General features: G+C 35.0%; 1 pseudogene; it reads left to right on the forward strand.

Annotated features, from left to right (window-relative positions):
- Positions 1-17,461: 17,461 nt before the first annotated feature.
- Positions 17,462-17,777, forward strand: LOC115866281 (histone H3-like centromeric protein A pseudogene; annotated as a pseudogene).
- Positions 17,778-19,412: the final 1,635 nt, after the last annotated feature.

The following is a 19,412-nucleotide window of genomic DNA, read 5'->3' on the forward strand; positions in this document are numbered from 1 at the left end:
AAAATTTTCATAAAATATTCTCTGACTACACTACAATGCAATTAATGCCAATTACAAAAATATAACTAACAGAGCTTCTTGTATCTATAAATTAAGAAATATTTCTAAGTAATCCATGAGTTATAAAAGAAAAGAGAGAGAGAAAAACAGAGAGAATATTTGGTCTGAATAGTAATGCATAATCAATATACTAAAAGTTAGAGAATGCAGTTTATAGGCATAAATTAGAATATATGGAAGGCTGAAAGTTAAAAAGTTAAACATTTATTTCAAAATGATAGTAAAAATAGACTTAAAAATTAGGTGAAAAGAAGAATAATGGCTTCCCAAAGAGATCTATATCCTAATCCCCAGAACCTGTGAATATGTTAGGTTGTATAGCACCAGGGAATTAATATTGCAGATGGAATTACATGCTAACCAGATGATCTTAAAATAGAAAAATGATCCTGTTTTATCTGAGTATGCCAAGTATATTCATAAGTGTCCTTAAAAGTGGAAGAGGTAGGCAGGAAACTGAGATCAGAGTAATGCAATATAAGGATTTGACCTAATATTATTTACTTTAAAGGTGAAGGGCAAATGCCACAAATCAAGGAATGTGGACAAATGCAAGATGCTGGAAAGGAAAAAGATTTTCTCCTAGAGCCTCCATAAAGTACTGCAGCACTGTGGACTCCTTGCTTTTGGACTGGTGGGATTTGTGTCAGACTTCTGACCTCCAGAACTGTAAAATAATGTTTGTGCTTTTTAAAAGCAATTTGTAGTAATTTGTTGCAGCAATGATAGAAAAAGATTTTAAAAAGTAGAAGAAAGAATGATAAAGAATAAAACTGAAATCAATTAAATAATAAAAAAATGTAAAATAAAGATGATCAACAAATTTCATGAATAAAAAGAGATGGTACATGTAGATAATATGAGGAATAAGAAAGGGAACTACAGAACAAATGATACAGACATTAAAATAATGGAGTTTGGGAGAGTGATCAAGGTGGCAGAGGAGTAGGATATGGAGCTCACCTCCTACCACAAATACATCAAAAATACATCTACATGTGGAATGATTCACACAGAACATCTACTGAACGCTGGCAGAAGACCCCAGACTTCTGAAAGGTCAAGAAAGCCTCCATGTAACCAGACAGGACAAAAGGAAATAAAAAAGAGAGAGAAAGGAATTGGGATGGGACCTGTGCCCCATGGAGGGAGCTGTGAAGCAGGAAATGTTCTTGCACCCTGGAAAGTTCCTTCACTGGCAGGGAGATCAGCCTGGATGGAGACGGAGTTTTGGAACCTTGGAGGAGGGTGCAGCAACTGGTTTATGGAAGGTGAAATGTACCTGCACGTATGGTCAGTACAACCACTATGCACTCCCCAGTCTGAGATGCTTGTCTGCCAGTGTGGGCTGGCGCTGGGTGCTAAAGCTCAGGTTTGGAGGTCAGACCTGGGGAGAGGACATGGGTTGGCTGTGTGGAGACAGCATGAAGGGCCTAGAGTGTGGCAACTGAGGGTGTACATGTAAGGGCCTGGGCCTGCCAGAAAGACAAGTCACCATTGTTGGGAGGCATGTGAAGAGAGGGGTGGGACCACCATAAGAGCCTCTTTCCCCATGCAAGCTCACAAGCAACAGGAAACTGCCTACATGAGATCCAGGGGCAGGTGTGAGCTGCTGCTGCCACCATAGTATGCTCCAGAGGTGGGCATGTGTTTCCACCACTACTAAAGACTTATGAGCCGGTGTCAGTTGCTGCCTACACTAGTGCAAGCCCGAGGAGCATACTCACTGACACTCTTGCACACCCCCTAGCAGGAGGATAATGACCAGCACCTGTCAAGGAAAGAGGCAGCAAGCATCTAAACTACAAACAGCCATTGTGCCAAAAATATTAAAACTACACAAGCTACACAGGGACAATCTCACATATAAATACCCCTTCAAGACTACAGTAGATAATTGTTTCTCCTAAACTCACAGAATAAGAGAAGTATAAATAAAATGAAGAAGCAGAGGAACAATTCTCAGTTAAAAGACCAAGAGGAGTCCCCTGAAGGAACAAACAATGAAACAGACCTCATCAGTCTAATAGACACCAAGTTCAAAAAGGAGGTAATAAAAATATTGAAGAAAGGCTATCAACAGAACTGCAGATTACTGTAAAAAAGTAATGGAGGAGCCAAGAAAACTGAGGAAACTCATTTGCCAAGACAAAAGCTGAGCTAAAGGCAATGACTAGCAGAATAAATAATGCAGAAGAATGAATAAATGATCTGGAAGATACAGTAATGGAAATCACCCAATCAGAACAGCAGACAGAAAGCCAGATTGAAAAAAAAAATGAAGGCAATATTAGAGACTTATAGGATAATATAAAGCATGCCAATCTACATATAATAGGGGTTCCAGAAAGAGAAGAAAGAGAAAGGGGAATTGAAATGTATTTGAAGAAATTATAGCTGAAAACTTCCCAAGTATAAAGAAGGAAATAGATATCCAGATACAGGAAGCACAGAGGGTCCCAAAAAAGATGAACCCAAACAGACCTACACCAAGACATATTATAATAAAAGTGGCAAAAGTTAAAGAGTGGATTCTAAAGACAGTAAGAGAAAAAAAAAAGAGTTCTTTACAAGGGAACCCCCATAAGTCTATCAGCTGAGCTCTCTACAGAAATATTGCAGACCAAAAGGGAGAGGCAAGATATGTGCAAGCTCATGAAAGAGAAAAATCTGCAACCTAGAAGACTATACCCAGCAAGATTATCATTTAGAATAGAAGGAGAGATAAAGAATTTCTCAGACGAGCAAAAACTAAAAGAAAACTAAACCAATCCTAAAAGAAATATTGAAAGGTCTTCTCTAAATAGAAAAAAAAAAAAAAAAGCAAGAATACATAGGAAAGTGAAAATCACAATTGGAGAGTAAATTACTTAAATAAGCCAGTATACAAATCAAAAAGAAAAAAAGATCTACTTGTGGAAGTGATGATAAACACAAGGCACAGCAAAAGGATAAACATGAAGATGAAAAAAAAGACACCAAAATCATAAAATGTGGAGGAGGGAGTAAGAAAACATAGTTTTTGTTTTGTTTTGTTTTCTTCTCTTTTGTTTTGTTTTATAACATGTTTGAGCCTATATGACTCAGTCTAAAGTAAGTAGATATAGCAAAGCATTAACGTACTTGAAAAACAGGATAACCACAAATAAAAAACGTAAAATAAATTCACGAAAACCAAAAAGAAGAGAACATAAAGAGAATATACAAAACTAAAAGGAAATCATCAAACCACAAAAAGAAAATTAAAAAGAAAAAGAAAGGAACAAAGAAGAAACATAGAATCAACTGGAAAACAAGGTTTAAAATGGCAATAAATACATATTTATCAATAATCATCTTAAGTGTCAGTGGACTAAATGTTCCAATCAAAAGACAAAGAGTAGCAGAGTGGATAAAAAAACAAGAGCCTACAAAATACTGCCTATGAAAGACCCACTTTAGGTCAAAGAACACACATAGAATGAAAGTGAACAGGATGGATAAAGATATTTCATGCAAATGGAAATGCCAAGAAAATAGGGGTTGCAATACTCAAGTCAGACAAAACAGACTTTAAAGCAAAGACCATAAAGAAAGATAAATATGGACACTATATAATGATAAAGGTATCAATACAAGAAGAGGAATTTATACTTATCAAGATATATGCATCCAAATACATAAAACAAATACTAACAGACATAAAGGGAGAAATTGATGGTAAAACAATGATAGTAGGAGACTTTAACACTCCACTCACATCAAAGAACAGATCTTCTAGACAGAAAATCAGTAAGGCAACAGAGACTAGATGATGCAATAAAACAGTTAGATTTTGTTGAAATTTTCAGGACATTTACATAAACAAAATACAACAAAACAAAAAACTGGATTACACATTCCTTTCAAGTGCACATGAAACATTTTCTAGGATTAACCACATATTAGGGTACAGAACAAATGTCAACAAATATAAGAGTATAGAAGTTATTTCCAGCATCTTCTCTGACCACAATGGCATGAAACTAGAAATTAACCACAGGAAAAGAAATTAGAAAAAAAAAAGGTTTACATGGAGACAAAACAACATGCTACTAAAAAACTAATGGGTCAATGAAGAAATCAAAATGGAAATTAAAAAATAACTTGAGACAAATGACAAAGAAAACACACCATACAAAATCTATGGGATGCAGCAAAAGCAGTGTTTAGAGGGGAGTTCATAGAGATACAGGTCTTCCTCAAAAAAAAAAAAAGAAAATCTAAAACAAACAACCTAACCTACTACCTAAAAGAATTAGACAAACAACAAACAAAACCTAAAGTCAGCAGAAGGAAGGAAAGTATAAAGATCAGATAGGAAATAAATAAAATAGAGACTAAAAATTGAAAAAAAAATCAATAAAACCAAGAGCTGCTTTTTGAAAAGATAAACAAAATTGACAGACCTCTGGCCAGGCTCACCAACAAGAAAAGACAGAAAACACAAATAAACAAAATAAGAAATGTAAAAGGAGAAATATCAACCAATACTGAAGAAATGCAAAAAACTATAAAAGAATACCATGAACAATTATATGCCAACAAATTCAACAACCTAGAAGAAATGGACAACTTCTAGAAACACACAGCCCACCATAATTGAATCAACAAGAAATAGATAATTTGAACAAATCTATCACTAGAAGTGAAATACAATCTGTAATTAAAGAAAACAAAACAAAAACAAAACACTACCTGCAAACAAAAGTCCAGGACAAGTGCTTCACAGGTGAACTCTACCAAACATACAAAGAAGAAATTATACTGATTGTTCTCAAACTATTCCAGAAGTTTGAAGAAGAGGGAACACTCCCAAAGACATTTTATGAAGCCAACATCACACTGATACCAAAACCAGACAAAGATACTACCAAATAAGAAAATTACAGGACAATATCTTTGATGGAGATAGATGCAAGAATTCTCAACACAATACTAACAAGCCAAACCCAACACATAAAGAAGATGATACACCACAACCAAGTGGGATTCACGCCAAGTTCACAAGGATGTTTCAACATATGCAGAACAGTCAGTCACCACATCAAAAAAAAGAAAACAAATAGATAAATACCACACGATCATCTCAATAGATGCAGAAAAAGCAACTGACAAAATCCAACATCAATTTATGATAGAAACTCTCACAAAAGTGGGAATAGAGGGGACATATCTCAATATAATAAAAACTATTTATGACAAACACACAGCAAATATAATACTCAACATTAAAAAGCTAAAGTCTTCCCACTAACATCTGGAACATGACGAGGATACCCACTCTCACCACTTTTATTCAACATAGTATTGGAAGACCTAACCACAGCAATCAGACAAGGAAAAGAAATAAAACCTATCCAAATTGTAAGGAAAGAGGTAAATTTTTCATTATATGCAGATGACATCATACTTTCTATATATAGAAAACCCTAAAGACTCAACACAAAGACTACTAGAACTGATAAATGAATTCAGCACTGTAGCAGGATACAAGATTAGCATACAGAAATTGGTTGCATTTCTTTACATTAACCATGAAATAGCAGAAAAGGAATGTAAGAAAACAATACCTTTTAAAATTGCACCAAAAAAATATGTTGGAATATACCTGAACAAGAAGGTGAAAGAATTATATGCTGAGCACAATAAAACATTAATAAAGGAAATTAAAGATGATTCAAAGAAATGGAAAGATACCCCATGCTCTTGGATTGTAAGAATTAATATTGTTAAAATGGTAATAATACTCAAAGCAATCTACAGATTTAATGTGATCCCTATCAAATTACCCATGACATTTTCCCCAGAACGAGAACAAATAATCCTAAAATTTATGTGGAACAATAAAAGACTCAGAATTGTCAAAGCAATCCTGAGGGAAAAGAACAAAGAAGGAGGCATATCTCTCCCAGACTTCAGCCAATACTGCAAAGCTACATTTTCAGAAGTGTGGTATTGGCACAAAAACAGACATAGGGATCAGTGAAACAGAATAGAGAACCCAGAAATAAACCCATGCACCTATGGTCAATTAATCTTTGACAAAGGAGGCAAGAATAAAAAATGGGAGAAAGACAGTCTCTTCAGCAAGTGGTGCTGGGAAAGTTGGACAGATGTATGTAAATCAATGAAGTTAGAACACACCCTTACACCATGCATAAACATAAACTCAAAATGACTTAAAGTGTTAAATGTAAGACAAGACACCATAAAGCTCCTAGAAGAGACTGGTGGCAAAACATTCTCTGACATAAAATGCCCCAGTGTTTTCCTAGGTCAGTTCCCAAGGCAATAGAAATAAAAACAAAATAAACAAAAATAAACATATTGGAGCTAATAAAACTTAACAAGCTTTGCATAGCAAAGGAAACCATAACAAAACAATAAGGCAACCTACAGAATGGGAGAAAATATTTGCAAATGATGTGACTGGCAAGGGCTTAATTTCCAAAATATACAGACAGCTCATACAACTCAATTAAAACAAACAAACAAACAACTGAATCAAAAAATGGGCAGAAGACCTAACTAGACATTTCTCTAAAGAAGACATACAGATGGCCGATAGGCACATGAAAAGATGCTCAACATCACTAATTATTAGAGAATTGCAAATCAAAACTACAATGAGGTACCACCTCACATAGGTCAGAATGGTCATCATTTAAAAGTCTACAAACAACAAATGCTGGAGAGGGTGTGGAGAAAAGGGAACCCTCCTACACTGTTGGTGGGAATGTAAAGCTGGTGCAGCCACTTTGGAAAACAGTGGAAATTCCTTAAAAAAACTAAAAATAGAGTGGCCATATGATCCAGCAATTCCACTCCTAGGCATTTATCCAGACATAACTATAATTCAAAAAGATACATGCACCCCTATGTTCATAGTGGCACTATTTATATTAGCTAACCTACATGCCCATCAATAGAAGAATGGATAAAGAAGATGTGATACATATATACAATGGAATACTACTCAGCCATAAAAAATAATGCCATTTGAAGCAGCATGGATGCAACTAGAGATTATCATACTAAGTGAAGTAAGTCAGAAAGACAAAGACAAGTACCATATGATATCACTTATATGTGGAGTCTAAAATATGGCACAAATGAACCTGTCTATAAAACAGAAACAGACTCACAGATATAGAGAACAGGGAGGGGGGTGAGGACTGGGAGTTTGGGGTTAGTAGATGCAAACTATTACATATAGAACGTGTAAACAACAAGGTCCTACTGTATAGCACAGGGAACTATATTCAGTATCCTGAGATAAACCATAATGGAAAATAATATAAAAAGATTGTATATATGTGTATAACTGAGTCACTTTGCTGTGCAGCAGAAATTAACACAACATTGTAAATCAACTATACTTCAATAAAAATAAATTTAAAAAATAATGGAGTTTGGATGAAGAAATTTACATGAAAATGTAAACAAAATGGATAAGTTCTTAGAAAAATATAATTTAGCACAATTGCTTTAAAACAGAATTAAAAATTTGAATAATCTTTTACTAAACAAAATCAATCAGTAGTGAAAATACCTTCCCTCAAAGAAAATTTATATATGTTGCTAATCAGTGACTTCTAATAAACATTCAAAGAAGACATAATACCAGTCATAGAAAAAGTCTTCCAAAGAACATGATATTTGACCAGAAATTCATGAATTACAGGCTAATCTCACGAACATGAATGCAAAAATCCAAAGCAAACTATTATAAAATCAAATTCAGCAATATGTAATGAGGAGCATGCACTCTGAGCAAAGTGAGTTAATTCAGGAATGAAGGGTTGAGGTATTTTAGAAATTAGACTGAGCAGTTGCACTTAAAATTCATGAGTCATTCCTCCCTTCTTTCATTGTGTATTAGCCATGAGGTTTGAGGTGGGGGCAGGGATTTATTCTACCCTCAAATCCAGAAATGTACATTGATTGGCATAAAATGAGAAGGGTACTTTTAGTGTCTTAGTCACAGTTGAGAGATGGATAAGCAGACCAGGCTGAAGCCAAATGTCCAAATTGTGCACGACATTCCAGAGGTAATAGTGTATATTGGGGGAAAGGGACAAAGGATTTAAGCTAATTCAATCAAAGTGAAAATCAGCACTTCTATTTGATGTTGGAGAGGAAATGTGCGCTCTTTTTTAACTTGGATGAGAAACATGCAGTTCCTGAAGCTCAAGCAGACATTTTGTTACCAGAGGAAAGTTGAAGATACCACTAATTCCAGTCAGACAAGTGGAGAGGGAAAAAAAACAAGAAAACATTAGTGACAGCACTGATCTACTGGTATAAAACAAACCTCAAGTCTGCCCTACCTCTGAACTTTCAACATTTTCATGAAATATTATTTTCTTTTTTAATGTAGGTGGTGTGTTTGTTTTATAATGTTGAAACATAACACAGACTGTGTGATTAGGGAATAAATGAATTTTTCTATAGGCAAATTATTTCTTCTGTTAGTGAAACTAATGGAAATTGGTAAGGATGAATCTCTGTATGAACACTAACAGAAACTTTGTAAGAAATTTGAGTCATGAGTAAAGTTTAATAACTATAGAATTAATTTTCCCCTGTATGAGGACAAGGTAAAAACAAAATCTACATAAACAAAAAAATGCATCCTTCACTTCCACTATCAGCAACAATTTTCTTAGACATAATAAAATATTATTTAAAATTTTAACACTACAATAAAAGTGAAACTGTCATTAAATCATCATGTTTGAGTTTACCTGAAAGTTCTTTACAAAGATTTTTCACAAGGTGTAGAATAATTTATATTTTCAGATAAAATCTCCCTCACTCCTTTAATTTCATGTATTTTTCGAAGAGTTATTGTTGGGCTGCACACTGCAGGCCTGCAAGCCTTGTACTTACCCAGCCTGGAGACCAAAGAGAGAGCCCAGAGTCGGCAAAAGAGACATCAGTGATTTAATGGATAGGGGGAATCTTACACATCTGAAGCAAGGTCCTGGAGTGACACCCAACTCATGTGTTGCAGATGGAGGCAGTCATTGCTGGGTGGGGAGTGTTTATCAGTTACAGGGGGAATTGAAATCAGGTTGGCTCATTGGTTACCAGGGGAATTAACAGAGGGCCATGCCTTCACTGCCCCTTTGATAAGATATCCTGGTGGAGATGTTCTGATCTAAAGATTAGAACAATCACTAGCAGATGTATGGGCCAAGTATGTAGAAAGGTCAGTCATGTGAGTAGGTTATAGGTGAAGCAGGCACTGGTTGAGTAGGGGATGTAGAGAGAGCAAGAGAACAGCCACTTTGGTGGCCCAATCATACACTTATTTTAATTACAACACATTTTATAAAAGGTAATATTACAGGACTTAAAAATAGTTTAAAACTCAGCCTATAGTACAGTTCAAACCCCAAAGTTAGAAATAAAAATAATTGTTCTGAAATATGAACATAATTGTTCTGAAATATTTCCTGTGTTGTTGACTGTGCCTTTACTAACATTGAGTGCAATATTAGCATTAAAAAAAAAAAAGACAATGCTGATCTAAAGAAATCAAAACTCTGAAACCAGTAAAGTTGCACCTTCTCAGGAAAAACAATACAGGAAAAATATATTTCCATACAAGTTCGAAAATGTTCTCCAAGTATAGTATTCTTAACCCTAAATAATTCAGAAAATTTTGGTAGGTAAAAAAGCTGTGTAAGAAAGTAAAATGTATTTTTATTTTACTTTCTTATTCATCTTTACTCATTATTCTCAGCTCTGTAGTCTAATGATCATTAGCTATTTAAACGTCCATTAGATCATTAGAAGCCTAGCATTTTGATGTAGTGGAGTCATAGCATATTCATTAGCTATAGACTGAGTTATAACTTTTAAAAATAGATGTTGTCTAATGCAGTAAGATTACCTACTCTTCGTTTTGTGTTGACATTTGTGGTGGTTCTAATTATAGTGAGTAAAGACAATCTTTTTTTTTTTTTTCTCACAGTCGACCAAACTGCTATGCCTAGTGCTATTTTTCACACATTTGTTTTTTGCTTATTCATCTGCGGTTAGAGGATTATTTGGTACCACATAACAGAGTAAATTCAGGTAGTCCCAAGGGAACAAAAAAAAGTGTGTGGTCTCATTTGAACTGGGGCCTAACCAACTGATTTAAAGAGAATCCTCCAGCCTCAGTTAAACCCTTGAACAACTGCTGCTCTGGTCAACATCTTGACTATAAAGTAATTTCGTGAGATTTATCAAGCCAGAACTGCTCAACTAAGATGCTTCCAAACACACAGCTCACAAAAAGCTCTGAGAAAACGAATATTTATTGTCTTAAGCAATTATGCTTTGGGTAATTCATTATACAGCAATATATAATTAATACATTGTGCTCATCCTAGAAACACTCTTCTAAATGAAGATTCAAGATGTTTAATTTAGTTTGGTCTCTTCACTTAATGTAGAGGAAACTGAGATGCAAACTAAGTTAGTGACATAGAGTTCTCTAGAATCTCAGTTAATTGAATATTTTCCAAGTGGAAAAAAAAATCAATGTAATATTGTATAAACCATGGATAATCATTAGCAAGAATCACATTAACACATTTTGCACATGTAGGCTCTTTTGGTCTCAATATACCTAATTATGTGTTTAACAGTTTTCCCTGGAGTTTCTTAACCCACCAAAATGGCACTTAGAAATACAAACCATTAGTAAAAGATATAAAGATGCACATTAATTTCTTTTCTTGGTTAAAATAAAACTTTTCAGAAACAATAGTCTGTCAACTGAAAAAAAAAATGCACAATGTGAGTTAAGTTTTATTTGGGGGCAAAATGCGGACTATAGCCCAGGAGACAGCATTTCGGATAGCTCTGAGAAACTGCTCCAAAGAGGTAGGGGGGAAGGTCAGTATATATGTGATTTTCGTGAAGGGGGAGTACATACAATCAAGCATATATCTTTTACAGAAGGTTGCTACTTAATCTTGTAAAGGTTACTGCTAGTCACGAGGAGCAGATGTCACCATGAAGGATTTCAGTACTTTTTTAGATGTGAGAAGATGCAAGAATTGGGTTAATAAAATCTCTTGAAAATATCTGACTATCTGAAGAGCTGCTATGCCAGTTTTCCCCTGAGCACAGGATGCCTCCTTCCTGATCTCCACCCTGAACTCCTTTCAGGGGTGTTAAAAATCAGCAGCTGCATCAGCTCATGATTTAATCCTTGTAGAGGTAGATGACAAGTGCCAATTTGTATTTGGCAGTCTCTGTCCCTTTTGAACATTGACAGAAATATAAATGTGACTTAGAATAGAATACCAAGTCAAGAACTCACAGTTAAACTGATTCATAGTAATGAGAGGAAGTCTAAATTAGGTTCCTGGACCCATTTCCAACGTTCCAGTGTGTGTGTGTGTGTGTGTGTGTGTGAACAAGGTCTCCTCACACCAACAACAAGCGATGCTCAAAAAAATCAGCTGAGTGTCCTACAATTCAACTCAATTTTGGGACTATCTACCTTCAGATTGCTTCATATCCCAGAGGTTAAGTGTTCAGTCCAGATGAGACTGCCCCTCCTCCCAATTCAGATGTCACTCCAGCCCAGGTTGTTATCTGTGCTTCTGATGGGCTACAGATTGGAGCTTCCCATGACTCCTTCCTTGGACTTCAGACACCAGTCAAAGGTACAGGTTTTTACTGACAGTTCTGACCAAATGGCCAAATCTGACCAAATCAGAGGTTCCAAGACTCCCTCTTCAGGTTCTATTAGTTTACTAGAGCAGCTCTCAGAACACAGAGAGACATTTTACTTATTAAATTATCTGTTTATTATAAAAATAAATAACTAAGGAACAGCCAGATGTAAAAGATTCATATGGAAAGGGGCTTGGTTTCTCCATGTGCTCCACTCTCTCAGCACCATCATGTGTTCATCAACAAAGAAGACCTCGAAACCCCATCTTCTGAGGGGTTTATGGAGGCGTTATTACATAGTCATGACTGTTTAAATCATTGGCAACTGGCAATTGATTCAACCTCCAAATTCTCTCCCCTTTCTGGAGGTAAAGGAATGAGACTGAAAGTTCAACCCTCTAATCACATGATTGGCTATCCCTGGAAATGCATCCCTATTGTTAGGCGTGGTCCAAACTTTACCTCATTAACATACCAAAAGACACCTTTGTTGTTCTAATCACTTAGGAGATTACAAGGGTTTGGGGAGCTGTGATCCAGGAACGATGGACAAAGACAAAATATAAATGAGAAATATATTTTGATCATCTGAATGAACAAATTTCTTATGCAAAAAATAATATACAGAAACCTCAAAAACGAGCAGGAGGTCAGAAGGAGAAACACTCATGCCTTATAATGATAGCAGAGCCCAACAGGAAAAGAAAGACTTCCTCTTCTTTCTTTGCAAGAGTTTGGCAGATGAAAAGCCAGTATACTTGGAACTCTAAATTCCTCCAATGGACTGTTTGTTTACCATAACCCTCCCAGCTCCCTTTCCCTTCTAAAAAAGAGTTCTCCTCTCCTTCTTTTGCAGGACTTGCAAATGGCTTGTTGCAGACCCCAAATTACAATTATTTGCTGATCCTGAGTAAACTTATTTTTGCTAGAGAAAAAACTAACAGTTTATTTGTTTTAGGTTAACACTTATAAATCATAATTTCACAAAGATATTCAGGGATTAAAGTCAGCTTTCCAATTTGGAGTCAGAACTGAGTGGGAATCAAGCAGGGAGATAGGGTGAAAATCATTTCGGTGAGATTTTCTAGGAGTTAATAAAATAAAAAATGGCATGTCTCTTAATCATATGTTTCTATATCATAAGGAGTATTATATAGCCTTGAAGTTAAAAACTGCTTTGTACCATAAGCAGCTCTTTTTGGTCATTATTTAATTTTTGTCTTATATATTGGCAAAAGTATTAATACAGTTCCCTAGATTATTTTTATGTGCTATCATGGTATCTATAATAAGCTGGAATCTACTATATTAGAGCAGCCTTGTACTCATACACACAGAAATATAGCCCCTTACTCTGACCCTGGTTTACAGGTTCATAAGAACCTAAACTGCATCATTTCCACAAGATTTTGCTATAATATCACTTTGCAGTCATTGGTGGAATGAAAATAATTTTCTGTAAACTAGCTAAACTAACAGATGGTTTATCACTTATGGACACATGTTCCTAGGCATTAGCTATTCCATAGTTTGTTTTTACACAGACACTTTGCAATAAAGATAATGCATTAATTAGCCTTATGAATAGATAACAGATTTTCATCATTAGAGAACATTCCTTAAGGAAAGTTCTGTTTTGTTTGTTTGATTTTGAGAAGTGCGAAAGGGATGCAGATTACTAGATGTGGAAACTCAACTTCCCATATAAGTGGAACAATTGCTCTGTGTTGAAAAATATCAGTGTGAAAGATGAGATCAAAATACTGTTGGTTTCATAAAAATAAATGAGCAAACTACTGTAAAATAAGGACTGTATGAGAAATTAATTTGAAATTTTAATAACAGAGATATCCATTATTCAAACTGCTATCATTAGGCAAGTATAAAATTTATTTGATGTAAAAATAATTTCTGAAATATAGTTAAAAATTTCCCCTTTCAAATGAAAAAATAAAAATCTTTCCCCAGAGCTTTGGCATAGAGCAGTCTTACATTATTGTATTATCTGTGCTTTCCAAGTCTTGTATATCCATTGATAGAATGGAAGTGACAATACATATATTTCTTTCTTAGTAAAACAATATTCAATAATAATTTTATTCTTAAAACTTCTATTGATAATAATGGAAATTCTGATCCAAAACAACAGTATTCCAACATCTGAGGTAATCTGGACATATCTTTGTTCCTAGCTGAAGACTCCTAAACAAAATACATATGTAATCAATACATGATCTGATACTATTCACCAAATTATTAAGCAGAATTCAAATGAATCAAAACCATTAAACCAGAAAAAAAATCAGGTGTCAAGTAATGAATTTGAAATATGGCATGAGTTCATGAGTGTGAAGAGGGCAAACGTTGGTGAGAAAATTAAGCCAGGAGTCTATACATGGACTCCCAGAAAACCTCCTCAGGAAAAAATAAAAAACTTAAAAATGCCATCATTTAAAGCCTCTGAAAATTGTTCTAAGACCATACAACTAATGAAGAAACATTCATTCAAGAAAATCTACTAAATCTCAGTAACAGCAGTGAGTCTGTGGCATTCGATCCATGACTCATCCACATTTCATGAACCACAGGTATGTGTCATGGAAGCTCTAGCCTGGGTGCTCTATTCCAGGAAAAGTACAGCCAAAAAGACAAATATTTTCTTCCCCCTCCCCAAATCCCAGTCTGAGTTTATGGTTTCACTCTGGGAGGATTCAAGTGTCATTTACACCATCATATTTAATTAGTAAAAAATATATAAATAACCTGATTATAACAAGAGTTGTAAGTCAAGTTTCTATAAAAAACAAGCATTCAGGAATAATAAGAAAAAAAAATCTTAACAATTAGACAACTGGTAGACTGGGTTGCCAAATACCACAGTTATAAAAGTGTGTTAATTAAAATTATTTGGGATTTGCAGAAAAATAAACAATGACTTCCATGCAGCCAGAAAAAGGGTTAAATATAAATTCAAATACATAGAGATATGTACTAGATGATATAGATGGTGCTTCAAATGAGAGGTTTACTTTTTAATCACTTTCTAAGAACAAAGTTTTATAAGACAATAGAAAACAGAAAAGGCAGATCATACCAAAGATAGACAAGTGGATTATAAATTTATGAAACCACATGTATCATAATAAGAAAAATTAAAATAACAAAAAATTATTTATATCCTGTAAACAATTGTCAAAATAGTTGATAGTACACATATAGTTGAAGGAATGATATATTGGTAGAATTACAAATTGATGAAATCTTTCTGAAGGGCAATAAGGTAATGTAGGTTGTATCGCAAATTGAAAAGTACATCTATTATTTGGCTTGAGTATTCTACATCTATAGTTTTATCTTATATTGTATTCAAATACATGAGAGAGAATCTAATGTAGAAGTTATATATATTTTTTTTGCATCTAGGTTACCTTCTAATTCCAGTTCTGCCATTTACCATATGCATGAACTTCAGAAAATATTAAAGTATTCTCTTCTTTATTTTCCACATATATGAAATGGAAACAATAAATCCTTCATAGGATTGAAGGATGATCTAATTATATAATATGTCTCAGAAGAGTACCTGGTATAGAGTAAGCACTACATAAGAGCTTATTATCATTAAAAGTATGAAAATAAATGTGTACAACGAGAATAATCATAGCGTTTTTTATAGAAAAAAAGGAGAAAAAGAGAAAAAATGAAAGTCTTTATGATTATGAATAGAGGAGTGTTATGCATTTTATTATAAAATATAAAACAGATATATCATGTAAATACACATCTGCCGATATAAAACTCTTACCAACATACATGCTTAAAATAAAACATAAAATTATAGAATAGAGCATAGGTATACTTCAATTTGGGGAAATTTTTAAAAAATCTATCCGTATGTCACTTATATTTAAGGTGAATAGCAAATTTCTTGAGGAGCCACAAGAAAATGTTATCAGTAGTTTTGGAAAGAAGACCTGGGTATCTGGGGTGTGAATGAGTCTGTTTTCACAATATACTCTTTTGCCTTATTTGAACTTATATTATTTCTATAGACTTTTTTAATAAGCAAAATAATTAACTTAATAAAATAACTCATCAAAATACCTTCATTTATGGTCCAAAGTTGTATGGATTAAAGTATTAATTGGGAAGCAATGAAGTCAACATTATTCATGGCAGTATTATGATAAATCAATACAGTGAACACAGTTAATTGTTAGGTGTTTGTCAGGTTTGAGTTTCTTAAAGTTTATAAAGCTATTTTGTACATCTAATCTTTCATAACAAGGGAAATTGGAAAAAGGTTTTTAAAACACAATAACTTCATGGTGTAGATATATAGATATGGATTATATAGACTATATAGATGTTTGGGACAAGCAAGAATGGTGCAAAGGCCAAAACGCTTTAATAAGAGAACATGCTTTATTAATTCAATTACTGAACTGTAATATAAAAGAAAAACCTACTCGTTACTATTATTACAGTAAAAAGTCCTTATCAACCGAAATATAAATGACAATTTAAGAGAAATTATTAATCAAGATATTAGTTATCTTTATTATTTTAAGGGATGGTCTAAAACTTTTCAAACATTTTTATTTCAACTTTGCATAGAAATAGACTCTGATTAGGTACTGTGTTGAACCTGAATGCATTGCTTCCTCTTGGAAATATCTCCACTTGGGCATAAAGGATCTGGAAAATTTCAAGACTTTCTGAATAAACACTTAGGTTCACAATAGTGTATTTATGATTGGGTATGCCAAATGAGCATAAATTCAAATTTTATTTACACATTTGACAATCAATTTTCTTTCTTTTACACTGAGTTTATGTTGTACCCCATTTGTAAGCAAAGTGATTAGTTTTTATCAAAACAAGAACATGTTCCTCAGGGTGAGTTGGATTCTTTTTAATACCTGATAAACATGGCTATAAAATCATCTGAAAACTTACTGTATATATTTTGAACATTATGAAGAGAAACGTAAACCTGATAAAATTTCTTCATTTTTTTTTTTTTTTTTTTTTTTTTTTTTGCGGTACGCGGGCCTCTCACTTTTGTGGCCTCTCCCATTGCAGAGCACATGCTCCGGACGCGCAGGCTCAGCGGCCATGGCTCACGGGCCTAGCCACTCCGCGGCATGTGGGATCTTCCCGGACCGGGGCACGAACCCGTGTCCGCTGCATCAGAGGCGGACTCTCAACCACTGCGCCACCAGGGAAGCCCCCATGAGTATTTTTATACATTTACAACTGGTTGGTAAAGGCAAATTGAGGAGCATTATCTTTTCTACTACTTGGATATAAATACCAGATAATTTGACACTTTTTTTAAAAAAAATATATATCCTGGAGATTAGTTTAGAAAGTTATCTGAAACATAAGTAACATATGAGTTAGCACATTTTTTGTTAATAAATGCAAAGCTAAAAATTCCATTCTCAAATTAACCAACATAAAATAGTATTTCCTCTATTACTGACAAGCCACAACAGTCAGATGAAATTATTTTCAAGAATGCTGCTTTGGAAAAAACGCCAGCAGTGAATCCACGGCGGAGCGGACAATTTGAACGCCACCTAGCCGCGGCACGCTGCCAGGGCGCTGCTGACCCTCCCCTGGACGGCAGCCTCTGCCTCCGGACCTGGAAGGCCGAGAAGGAACCGCGGGTCCGCAAGCCTGAGCTCCAGCCATGGGCCCGCGCCGCCGGATCCGCAAGCCCGAAGCCCCAAGGAGGTCGTCCCCGGCCGGGCCCATCCTTAGGCACTTCCTCCCGTCAACTTGCTCGCCGGAGACATAGGGTTCTGAAGGAGATCCGAACTCTTCAGAAGAGCACACACCTGATGTTAAGGAAGAACTCCTTCTGCCGCCTGGCAGCAGAAGTGTTTCTAGTTAATCTCTTTTAGGATGTCTATCTCCTCTCCTTACATACAGGCCGTGTCACTCGCTTCCCGAAGGATGTGCAGCTGGCCAGGAGGATCCGAGGCATTCAGGAAGGGCTCGGCTGAGCTCCTGCCGCCCTTGACTCTGGATACCAGGGATGCTGCCCGTAACCAGGACCAGATCCACGGAGTACAAGGTGCTGCCTGGACTTGCTATCTCTGAGCAGAGTGTGCATGTTGCTTTTGTAATTAGTTTTTTTTTAAGTAGAAGACTGCATGGCTTTCCTCTGTAACAGAGGTAATATATGACAGAATCAACACATTGCAAAAGTCCTGAGATTAATTTTCAGATGAAGAGACTCCGAGTTTGACTTCACTTTGCAAATTATTCATAAGACTGATGATTTGGAAGACATCAGATTTTCTAGGTTATGGGAGAAAAGATCTTTCTGTACCATTTAATTTTTTTATTATTTTAGATTTTTCTGTACCATTTAATTTTTTTTTACCATAGGTATTTTTATTTAAAACATAAGGGAAAAAATAAGAGAAGACCACTTCAGCCAGTTGCATGGAAGAGGCTGGCATGTCCAGCATGCAAATCTCTGTCCTTCAGATTGACTTCATCATTAGTGGCAGCAGCAAGTTCCTGTGTGGATTGTGCCTGTCAACAGATTATATAGCTTTTTAAAAACTCAGCTGGGATGAAAATAGGAAATCGTTAAGCTTTGATGGTCTGGCTCCTTCTGGTAAATTCCTATCAAACTCATTCAGAAATTCTAACTTATAGAATTTATTTTATTCTTATTTGCAAATCATAGAAGATGTATCATAATTTATACTGCAGAATTTTTCATTCCAGGACTTTTAAGAGCCTTTTCAATGTTTTTACAGGTAATTTTTATAACTTCCTTGTGGAGACATAATAAAAATAATTATTTAATGAGAAAAAGTTAAAGCAGAGTTACTACTATACAGAGATTATACTGTGTTCTTTGTGTATCAGCATTAAGTTCTTCATCTGGACACTTTGCCAACAGCCACAGTTTAAACAAGAGAATTCAGGAATGTGTTTTTGTCTCCGATGGAATAGAGTATGAGCAGATAAAAATCTTTCCCATTGCTTGTAACTGAAAGCAGTTTAACACATTTCCAGAGAAATGGGAAATGCCGAAGACTTTTAGATATTGTGTGTGGTGAAAATGGTTAGTGAGGGCAGACACTAATAATGATGTGTCAGCCAACTGAATTGAGAGACAAACTAAAGGGAAAAGGACCAAGTTCTGTTGTTTGATAGATTTTAACCCTTTGGAAAAACCTTTTCCTGTTCGACATCAACTTATTTTTATGTAGACATTGGAATAAAGCTTATCTATCTATGAAAAAAAATGCTGCTTTGGAAATTACATGTTTTATTACTTTAATTTCATTATTTTTCATTAAAAACTTTATCTTGAGATAAATATAAATTCACATGCAGTTGTAAGAAACTGTGGACAGATTATGTGTACCTTTCACCAGCTTCTCAAATGCTATCACTTTGTAAAACTATGATGCAATATCACGGCTAGGATACTGACATTGATACAGTCAAGATATAGAACATTCTCATCACCAGAAGGACCCCTTATGTCACCCTTTTATACCTACACCCACTATCCTTTCACTCCCATCCCCTCCTTAGTTCCTGGCAACCCGCAAGCATGTTCCCCATTTCTATAACATTGTCATTTCAAGAATGTTATGTAAATGGAATCATAC

Source organism: Globicephala melas, chromosome 20 (genome assembly GCF_963455315.2).
Source record: "Globicephala melas chromosome 20, mGloMel1.2, whole genome shotgun sequence".
In the NCBI taxonomy this organism is placed as follows: Eukaryota; Metazoa; Chordata; class Mammalia; order Artiodactyla; family Delphinidae; genus Globicephala; species Globicephala melas.